The 9,171-nt window shown below is 37.7% G+C and overlaps 1 protein-coding gene across 2 annotated transcripts in view; it reads left to right on the top strand.

Moving 5' to 3' along the window:
- The first annotated feature begins 297 nt into the window (after nucleotides 1-297).
- Nucleotides 298-9,171, top strand: part of KCNE4 (potassium voltage-gated channel subfamily E regulatory subunit 4) — a 48,444-nt gene continuing 39,570 nt past the window's right edge. The window contains exon 1 of one of the 2 annotated variants that reach the window (XM_074298609.1): nucleotides 298-534. The gene's annotated coding sequence lies outside the window, so the exon portion shown is untranslated. The remainder of the gene's footprint in view (nucleotides 535-9,171) is intronic. The other variant, XM_074298606.1, reaches the window with a different exon arrangement.

The following is a 9,171-nucleotide window of genomic DNA, read 5'->3' as shown; positions in this document are numbered from 1 at the left end:
ACATTAAAGATTAAAAAGCAATCTCTGCTTGCCTCAGTTTCTCTGGAATCACAGGATCAGAAGATTGTAGATGGAGAAAAGTGAGATTAGAACAGATTCATTGCACTGGAATGTCTGAGAGGGAAAGAGGAATCAGAGACTCCATTGAGGACAAAGAGTATAAGAAATAGAAATAATTGGTTTGTCTCAGGCTTATGTGACAGCTTTATGTATGTCATATTTTATTAGGGCAGTAGCATTCTCCAGTTTTGGTCAGATCTTCCTGCATGACCTTTGTGATTCAGTTGATGGTCATCTCAACTGACCATTTTGTTTGTCTGACTTTTTTCCATCTTCAGCTATGGCTGACATTTTGTTGTCTCAGCTTAATTGGCTGGATTGACCCATAGCTGTGATGTCACAAGAGAGTAGTGCCCTCCAGAGGCAGAGGCTGAAGAGTAGCTGTTATATAATCAGCAAGGGACCAACTTATCCACCGGAAAGGATCTAAAAGAAAGAAACAGACACAAGCTCTTATCTCCCTGACTAGATTTTGTAAGTATTTGTTGGCTTAGCCAGAAGGAATAGAGAATTCTTTTCTAATAAGCAGCCTGTTATGGGGGATGGCTTGAAAAATGACATGCAGGTAGTCTGTGTTCCGTGACACTTTAATTTTGAGAGTAGCAGTTGTTGCTGTATCTCATAGGTAACTATGGCAACAAACCTGGAGCTGGGGAGCTGGAGATGTGACAGCATAGTCAATGACTATTAATTGGGTTACTTTTTTTTCCTTCAGGACTCACAAGACAGCTGATGTCAACATTTCTAGGGGGCAATTAGACACATTTTGGATCAGGAAAAAAATAACTAGATTTAATTTAAAATAGATCATTCCAGAAGTCAGCTCAGTGACAGATATTCTTGTGGTAAAGGATCAGGTAGATCCTACTTATCTCCTTCCCAGAGGAATTTCTGAGGATATGCTAAATTTGAGCTTAAGACCTAGGATGCTTCTATATGTAAATCCTTTTCTCTTTTCTTCCAACTTTCATAATGCCAGAGGAAAAAAAAAGCATTGAAGGGCAAATTTCAAATAATGATTGAGTATTTTGGATTTCTCTCAAGATGGCTTTGCTTCAGCCTTCCTAACGAGTTGTTTGCAGTCACATTTCCCTAGAGTTTGGGGAGGGAGTAGTCTGATCTTTTTGACTTTGAAACCCTACTTAATGGTACTTTTCTGTTTTCTGAACTCCTCAGGAGAGGGAATAAGATTTAAGTGGATCTTTGAGAAGTTTTGAGCATATTTAGTACAATGGTAGGTTTGTGGGAAAATCTGTTTTGTAGCTGTTTTCTAAGGGAGAGAATGAAAGAACCAAGAATGAGTACTTAGCATTTGTACCCCTAGGATGGATTAACTCAGTTCCAGCTTGTCTGTGCAAGCTATAGCAAACATGGTCTTTACTTTTTGATTCAACAGTGGCAAGGAAGAAAGAAAGTTTTATATAAGTCCAACTTAATGGAATCCAGGAACTTTGGGGAAAAGCAGGAATTATACTTTGACAGATAGTGCCTGGAAGTGTTATGATCCCTTCTTCTAAAACTTTTTGAAATTTATTTGGACACTTTGATGGATTTTGATTCTATGGATACAGCACCCAATCCATGCTGTCTCATCATTGGCTCATCCCAAATAACTAGTGTCTTTCTTACTAGACTGAAAATATTTGTAGAGCTCTGGATATTTTATGGATATCAATGGAATAAGTGGTCTTATTTTTGTTTTATCCTGTTCTTCTACTACATGACAGGCCAACCTTCTTTTTCAACTATATATTTCTCTGATGGAAGATTTTAAAAATTTTTATCTAGTTTGTTTCACCTTTAACAGTCAAGGGGATTTTACTTATTTATATTCACTTACCAAGCTTTTGTACCTGATTTTTTCTCTCTATTATTTCTTGCTATTCTAGGACGGTAATATGAGATGTGGTGATCAGGATGTTATTTTCCTCATAAAATGGTGAACTTGCAGCTATAATTTACAGGAAAGTTTCTCTACCATTTTGTGAATTTCGGTTTCTTCTCCAGTATTGTCTCATTCACGAAAGGAGGCATTCATTGGTGACAATACTTCTTGTATATTTATCTCTATAAAATTGGGGTTTCAAGTATGAGGTGTTTTGTGAACTGATGTTTAGGCCACATTAATGATGATTCAGTATTGTATGCCGGCATGAAGAGTTGGTGAGAGAGCACTGGATAACCGAAACACTATTTTTCACTACTTCTTCAAAAGAGACTCATGGGATTCAGACTTTCTTCATGGAAAGACCCTGGAAGAGAAAAAAATGACTTTGGAAAGTGGCAGTCATGTAGAGGAGCTGGTGCCTCAATATATTCCTGATTTCCAGTTTGTTTCCCTAGAGATTTCAGGGAATTTCCTTTTGGCTAAGATCAGGGGTTCTCTCTTAGTGCCTTCACTTTGTTTATATCTTGTCACAGTCTAATCTATAAAACTTCTCATCTTTCTGTTCACGATTTCTTTGGAAAAATGGGTTTACTTGTTATGCACTATTTGTGATGGTCTTTTGTGTAATTTGGTGGGAAGGAATCAAGTTTATGGATGGAAGTTTGAGATTATTTCTTCCATTTAAGTGATAGTGAGTAGTCAGTCAACAAGCATTTATTGAATACTATGTCCAGGCACTGTGCTAAGCACTGGGGATACTAAAGACCAACTCTCAAGGAACTTACAACCTAATGTGGAAGGCAATATGAAAACAACTATGTAGAACATAATATATGCAGGATAAATTGGAGACAATTAACAGAAGGAATAAATTAGCATTAAGGGGGATCAGGAATATAATTTTATGGAAAGTAAAGTTTTAAGTGGAAAGTGATGAAAGCCAGAGAAACCTGGAGAGGGAGATGAGGAGAGAAATTAGGGAAACTGGCAGCTTTGATACTTTTGAATATAAAAAAAATTGTTCTCCTACAATTATTTGGTGAACAGTTCAGCATCCCCTCTCTCAGAAGAGAACATAGCTATCAGCCTTGTGGATCCCTCTTCTGCTCCTTTCCACGTCAGAGTAAAAATATCCTTTGAAAAGGGATGGGCAAGATTCTAGAGATAGCTATCAATTCCTCACTGTAGGCTACATAAACAACGCATGTCAATGTACACAAGTTACATGGGTAATACATGCACCTTATATCTGCATTCATGTTATTTATAGTTAAAGATAATTGAGGGATTAGGTTGATATAATTGAATATTCCCTTAGAACTCCTAATTCAACCCAGTAAACATAAATGAGTTATCACTATGTGGCAATGGGTACTGGTCCCAAAGTATGTTTTTAGGCTTAGTGCCTTGGAGATTTAGCAGGGGAAATTTTTGACAAAATATGAATTAGATCACTGAAGTGATGATTTTCAAGAGATATTCCCCTTTTGCTGCCAAAATAGTCTATTTGCTACTCAGAGACAATAAAACTTGCTATTAGCCTAGTTTTATATAGAAGGAATCTGTATATGTTAAGAAAGGTATGAAACTTGTACCCTTTGTCTATTCATTCACTAGATATTCTGAGACTTCGCTATAAGGGAGAGAAAGATTTTTTGCCATAATAACTGTAATTTAAGACAAATATTGCTATCACTGACCCTTCCTTTAGAGCTACTAGAAGCATATAGAAGTTTTAAGGCAATTCACATAGCTGGCAGCATGATGAAAAAGGCAATGAAAAGTGGTGAATGTGATGATCATCAGCCTCAGAGAGATTCAGGAAGAATTGTAACCCAAGGGACTGAGTTCCTTTTGGGAAGAAAGGATTGAATATATGAGGTCTTTATAACTTATAACTGAATTTATAATTTTGACTCAATGCTTTGTGTGTGTGAGTATGTGTGTGTGTGTGTGTGTGTGTGAGAGAGAGAGAGAGAGAGAGAGAGAGAGAGAGAGAGAGAGAGAGAGATAGAGAGAGAGAGAGAGAGAGAGAGAGAGAGAAGGAGGAAGGGAGGGAGAGGGAGAGGGAGAGAAGAAGAGGGAGAGGGAGAGGCAGAGGCAGAGGCAGAGGGAAAGGGAAGGGAGAGGGAGAGGGAGAGGGACAAGAGAGAGAGGGAGAGGGAGAGGGAGAGGGACAAGAGAGAGAGGGAGAGGGAGAGGGAGAGGGACAAGAGAGAGAGGGAGAGGGAGAGGGAGAGAGGGAGAAGGAGAGAGGGAGAGAGGGAGGGGGAAGAGAAGGGGAGGGAAAGGGTAAGAAGGAGAGGGGGAGAGGGTAAGAAGGGGAAAGGAAAGGGGAGGGGGAGGGGAAGAGAGAGTACATGAACCTTTCTAAAAAAGATTTGAAAATGTGTTGATCAATTACCCCAAGACAATTTGATCTGGGACAATCTCACAAAAGAATACTAATATACCCCCTGTGTGGAAAAAGAAGCTAGAGTAGCAGATGACAGCTTTAACTGAAGGAATTTGTGAGTAAGTAATGAGAATTTGTTGAAGAGTGAGTTTGCTGAGTGCTTTAGTGTCTGTCCATGGAAGGTTTTTTGGTTTAGGGTTAGGCTGAGTGTTAAGGTCTTGAGTAGTCAGAGGGGAAGGCATTTCACATAAGGTCAAGCAGTATAAACATAGGCACAGAGATAGGACTCTTTCAGCTTCTGGGTTCCTATTATTATTTAGATAGCTAATCCCAGAAATTATATACAAATAACTTTTGAATGACTTTTATAATTGATGATATTCCTTGCATTTCCCCTAATAGGCAATTTTTTTTTTTTTGGTTTATCAGTAGAAACTGTGTGAAGGTGTTAGGAAATTTTAATGGGTGATGTTGGTACTAAATTATTATCCATTCCCTGGCTTTTCTGGATTCCTTCAGTTGTTTTTAGTTTTGTCTAACTCTTTATGACCCCATTTTGAGGTTTTCTTGGGAAAGGTCCTAGAGTGGTTTGCCATTTCCTTCTTCAGCTTATTTTACAGATGAGGAAACGAAGGCAAACAGGGTGAAGTGATTTATCCATAGTGACACAGCTAATGTCTGAGGCTACATTTGAACTCAGGAAGATGAGTCTTTCTAACTCCAGGTCCAGGACTCTATCCATTTATAAGAAGTCATTTCTGTTCCTCTTTATTATAGCATCTTCTGTCTGAGATCCTCCTCCAATAAACCCAGAACATATCTCATTTGTACATAGTTGTTTGCATGTTGTCTGTACTCTTAGGATGTAAAATCCTTAGGAGTAGGGACTGTTTATTTTTCATTTCTTTGTATCCCCAGATATTAGCATTATGTTTAGCACATACACACACACACACAGAGAAAGAGAGAGAGAGAGAGAGAGAGAGAGAGAGAGAGAGAGAGAGAGAGACAGAGACAGAGACAGAGAGAGACAGAGAGACAGAGAGACAGAGAGACAGAGAGAGAGAGAGAGAGAGAGGAGAGAGAGAGAGAGGAGAGAGAGAGAGAGAATATGGATCTTTGGCTTGACTTATTAAAGTTAAAATGTACATTCTTTTTCTAGTCAGCCAATGGTAAACTACTAAAGTGGAAAATAGTGAGTGCATTTCAGAAAGTTTTGTATCAACATTTTTTGTGGAATAGACTTTCTTGAGGAGTTTTGTCTGCATCTTTATTGATACTTATCTTGAGTTAAAACAAAATATATAAATCAAAAATTTTAAAATGTTTATAAAAGAAATGTGGATATCATGTAGTCATTTAAAAATTGAAAAAACCAACCAAGCACCAAAATGACTTCCATATTTGAACACATCCTTTCTATATTGTGCTTCAGTCTTTCTTTATCCTTCCTGTGACCCTTAACGTGCTCCATTCACAAAGCCTCTGGAAATACTAGGAAGATAATAACAGTGCTCCAATTCTCTGGGAGGATGACACAGCATGAAGTAGGAAATGATGATGCTTTGTCTTCTTGCAATTGCCAATTTCCTTCTCGTGCTTTTTATTCAATTACTTCTACTTAGTTCTCTTTCACTGGGGCTAAGTCTCTCACCTCTGTGCTCCTATCCCATTGTCAGTTTTTCCTTTTATTTCCTTAGGATGCTGGCTATAATTTCTTTCCCTTTCTCTCTTTTTAATTCTATTAGTCTATATAGTTTGCACGACTGACTTTTTTTTTTTCAGGCATAATCCCTTGCTGATGACTTGGACTCTTCAGTATTTCTGTATGATGAGTGCTAATTGGCTTATACTTTTAATTTTTCTCATGAATCCTGGAGGTGGTAGCATGGTTTTTTCCCCCCTTAGGAAAAACTGAGACATGACTGAAAACTGAAGTATCTATTATGTAAACAAAAGCAAAGTCACAGAACAGACTTCAGTGGACTTTGAGAAGAAGGAAGACCAAAGGAAAGCAAGGATAATTTCAAGTCCAGGGCTTGGTTATGCGTTGACACCATTTTCACTATTGCACAGCGTGAGAAAAAGAGAAGTATCTATCTGCAAAAGGAAGGGATTCTTCTTGGAATAGTTGCAAAGTTGATGCTGTCAATTCCTGATAGGATCAGAAAGAGAGAAAACACATTCAAAAGAAAGTCTACCTGAAGGCTCATCTTCCTCAGAATCTGGATGAATTCATGTAATCCATTAGGGTGCAGATACTTAATATAATGGCCTGACTGCTTCTGATTTATTTAGGATGTAGCTGGTTGCATTTTCAATGTGCAAGTGAACATTATTATCTAGGGAGAAGCAAGGAAGGGGAAGAGAAGGAAGATCTTGGGACATCTTGGACAATTTAATTCAATTAGAAGGTTGATTCCAGAATCAGAGGATCTGTATTAAAATCCTAACTGTATTCAATCAACAAACATGTATTAAGTACTTAAAATATTAAGTAATACAGTAAGTATTAAGTACTTACAGGAAGAACATTGTACTAGGTGCTGGAGGAGATATAAAAATTTAGATAAAACTCTATTCTTATATTCATGGAGTTTATGTTTTAGTTAGAAGTCATAGCCCAGTCAAAAATGGCCATAATAAAAATATTAAAAATACACAAGAGAGATGCAAATGAAATGCTATGTAAGGTCATCTGGAGTAAAGTAGCTGGAGGGAGAGGAGAAGTCTTTATGGAGGAAGCAACATTTGAATTGTCCTTTAAAGAATAGGTAAACTTTCAGGGGGAGGGGATGAGGACAAGAGCAGGATGTATGAAAGATGACATTCCAAATGTAAGAAACAGCATGAATTATGGCATACAGCTTGAAAGAATCAAAGCTTGCTCCTTGTCATTGTCAAACTTGCTCAAATAGCTGGGGGGGGGGCAGTGAGGAGATAAAACAAGCTATTCCTTATAGTTTATGTGTGTTTATATGACAGATTTTGATTTAGGTGATTGCTAAGTAATTGGTATTAAAGTTGTTAAATTGACCAGAATAGCCCAGCCTGCATTGATTGAATGTAAACTGGACATGGAATGGTTTTTCGGTCATTTTGGTGACCTACCTGAATTAATCAAGTATTCACTCAGTGATGTCTGTAGAACTGTGCTCACAGCCAGTGAAAAGAAGCCATTAGAACTGACAAAAAAACTCTGCAAGAACTCCTGGCTATTAATTTCTGTTTCTGCAATATCTACAGCACATAAAATATCAGTCATACTCTGGTACTTGGCATGCTAGGCAAGCGTCAGGCCATTTTGGAAATTTGTGAGGTTTCTGGGCATAGAAAACATTCTTAATAGGGAAAATCAATTGTCCATTTCTGTGTTGAGAGAACTTTTTTTCCACAAAGCCACAAATTCTATAATTTATCTAGCAAATATTAGCCCACAAATTTCTTAGTCTTGGGACTACAGATGCAAAGAAACTTGAATCTTCAAAAATGAACAATATTAGGTCACTTTCTTCTTCTTTTTTTAAAAGTAATAATAGTTTTTATTTACCAGATATTTGCATGGGTAATTTTACAATGTTGACAATTGCCAAAACTTTTTTTTCCCAATTTTTCCCCTCCTCCCCCCTCCATGGCAAGTCAACCAATACATGTTAAATATGTTAGAGTATAAATTAAATACAACATATGTATACATGACCAAACAGTTGTTTTGCTGAACAAAAAGAATTGGACTTTGAAATAGTATACAATTAGCCTGTGAAAGAAATCTGAAATGCAGGTGGACAAAATTAGAGGGATTGGGAATTCTATGTAGTTGTTCATAGTCATCTCCCCAGAGTTCTTTCCCTGGGTGTAGCTGGTTCAGTTCATTGCTTGCTGTTCTATTGGAACTTATTTGGTTCATCTCATTGTTAAAAATGGCCACATCCATCATACAGTATTGTTGCTGAAGTATATAATGATCTCCTGGTCCTTCTCATTTCACTCAGCAATGTTGTGCCACAGTCTCCTTGAGCTGTTCTACCTCAGTTTCCCTGCACTAGTTTACCTCATTGTCCTGACTGAGTTTCCATGAATTGTTCTATCTCAGTTTCCTTAACTGTCCTGCCTCAGTCCCCTAAGTCATAAAACCCCTCTGGTTCATTAAGATTGAGGACCATTTGCTCTAAAGTTATAAATTGTCAATGGGAGATGAGGAGCAGATCAGACTTCCTGACTCCTAGCTCCTTCTGCCCCCAAGAACTTATGACACTGTCCCTCTAAGATATTCCAAAAGATAAGACTATCACGGATACTTCACTGACATCTTGACTTCTGTTATTCAAACGTCCTGACTCTGGCTTTTAGTAAAACTTTTTAACTTCCCCCCATCCTGATTTTCCCGCTCTTTTTCCTTCCCTTTGTCTGAAGAGCTATAAAAGTGTTTAACATTTCCCCATTCATTACTGGATACTTTGAGACGAGAGTCTTATCCAGGCAATTAAACTCTTCAATTAATAAAATATTTAAAAAACTCTCTAATCTCTATCTTGCCTCAGTTTCTCCAGCATTACAGCATCAGTTCATGTAAGTCTCTCTAGGTCTTTCTGAAATCATCCTGTTGGTTATTTCTTACAGAACAATAATATTCCATACTATTCATATACCACAATTTATTCAGCCATTCTCCAATTGATGGACATCCACATAGTTTCCAGTTTCTGGCCACCACAAAGAGGGCTGCCACAAACATTCTTGCACATACAGGTCCCTTTCCCTTCTTTAAGATCTCTTTGGGATACAAACCCAGTAGCAACACTGCTGGGTCAAAGGGTATGCACAGTTT

This window comes from Sminthopsis crassicaudata, chromosome 3 (assembly GCF_048593235.1).
Source record: "Sminthopsis crassicaudata isolate SCR6 chromosome 3, ASM4859323v1, whole genome shotgun sequence".
NCBI classification, from domain to species: Eukaryota; Metazoa; Chordata; class Mammalia; order Dasyuromorphia; family Dasyuridae; genus Sminthopsis; species Sminthopsis crassicaudata.
Note: the sequence above shows the minus strand (reverse complement) of the source record. Positions and strands in the feature narration are given on the sequence as shown.